Genomic DNA, 1,911 nt, shown 5'->3' on the forward strand with positions numbered 1-1,911 from the left:
ACAGGAGAGGTCTTCTGGGCCATGTGGGTTAACTCCCTCATAGGGCATTGAATTCATGCTTCAGTGGCTGGTGTTAGCTTGATAGTGCTGAGACTTTAACCCCCGTGCCACCAGGGAGTCCCAATATGTCATTATTTTGAAGTAAAGCACATAGGATTTGTCCCTGTCAGCTAGAGCAGTGAATGATGTGCTATCATCTTCTGTTTTGAGATGTTAGGTGAATTGCTTTGTGGCCAGACAATGGAGCAGAGAATGTGGTATACTTTGTGGTGAGCAGTTAGGTGAGTTGTTTTGTTTTGTTTTTTTAAAGATTTATTTGTGCATACAGAACTGAGGTACAGGCAAGAGGTGCAGGGGTGACGAGAGGCTTCACCAGGGATAGTGGGGAGCAGAATAGGCCGACTGACAATACACTGCTGAGGGGAGCAGCGGGTGGCCTGGAGAGGTCTACTTGGCCATGTGTATCACCTCCGGGCAGTGGGGATCAAAGGCATGCTGAAGTTGCTTTAGCTTCTTAGTGCTGTGCTTTAACCTGCTGCGCCAGCCACGGGAAGGGCCTAGGTGAGTTGTTTTGTGGCCAGAATGGCTGAGAACCATGTTGCAAAATTTGGATTTTGTAGTCATTAAGTGCTTTCAATGTTTATGTAGAGGCTGTGGAATTAAGAGGTTAAAAAATCACCCCAAACTCTACAATATTATGGGTGGCATCCATTCTGGGCATAAATTTCTACACATTCCTTACAGCCCGTGAGAGACTTCAGTGAGGGTTGCAAAAACTTTCCCTTTCTTACGCTGTTCAGATTCCAAAACCAGTAATATGGGCACCCAGCTTGCCTCGCCCTGTGTGAAAGAAGGCCGGCAGATATAAAAAGCAGTAGAAAAGTCCTTTCTCCTATCTGTATTTCCTCTCCAAGATATCCTTAACCTTTGTCCTTTCCTTAGTAGAGCTGACTGTGGTTTATTAGTGCAAAAGTTTTAAAGTTTGATTTCCACAGTTCTCAGGTACTTTATTGATTTGATAGGTTACTTTTTTTTTCTTTTGGATTGATAGGAAATTAGGCCAATATGTGTAATAATGAACCTATGGGAAAATGTGTTTTGAGTTTCTTACACATGAATTTGAATGGATTAGTTGTTCCTTGTATATGGATATGTGTATATGTGGGGGAGTATTGTTTCTCAGGAATAAGGTATTATTATTATTGTAAAGATTTGTTTTTATTTATTTATGCATACAAGAACTGGGGTACTGGCCAGAGGTGCAGAGGATTCACCAGAGACAGAATGGGGAGCAGAACAGACAGATGTACTGAAATACACTGCTGAGGGGAGCAGTGGATGAGACAGGAGAGGTCTGCTGCACCATGTGGTCAGCTTGCTGGCTGGGATGAAACTAGTGCTGCAGTGGCTGAAAGCTTCATTGTATTGAGACTTAACCCTTTGTGCCACTAGGGAGGGCCTGATTGAACATCTTTTCATGTACACTTGGATTTTAAAGCAGTGTGATGTGACTGAAAGATTAAATTGTGTGGAATGACATGAAATGTGTATTTTAAAAGGCTATTAAGACTACCTGGGAGAAAATGGGACAATGACTAGAGAAGGTAGAGGAAAAATTAGTGTGGGGAGATGTAGACATGTGAGAAATGGTGCAGAGGGTGGAGGAAGAGACCGTGCAGAGCTAGGTGGGGCAGAGTTTCAGTTTGATGCCTTCTGTTTTCACTATCAACTAGAAGGCTAGATTGTGGGGAAGGGTGAGATGGATATCAGTTTTAGGGAGAGTAGATTGGAGATACTGGTTTTAAAGAGGGGAGAGTGAACAGAGAGGAAAGTGAGGAGTGCAGGTTGAAATTATGGATTTATTGTGGAAACAATCTGCTTGCACTTGCTTTTTGCCAAGTAGGCAACATG

This window comes from Condylura cristata, unplaced genomic scaffold, assembly GCF_000260355.1.
Source record: "Condylura cristata isolate star-nosed mole 26May11 unplaced genomic scaffold, ConCri1.0 scaffold00494, whole genome shotgun sequence".
In the NCBI taxonomy this organism is placed as follows: Eukaryota; Metazoa; Chordata; class Mammalia; order Eulipotyphla; family Talpidae; genus Condylura; species Condylura cristata.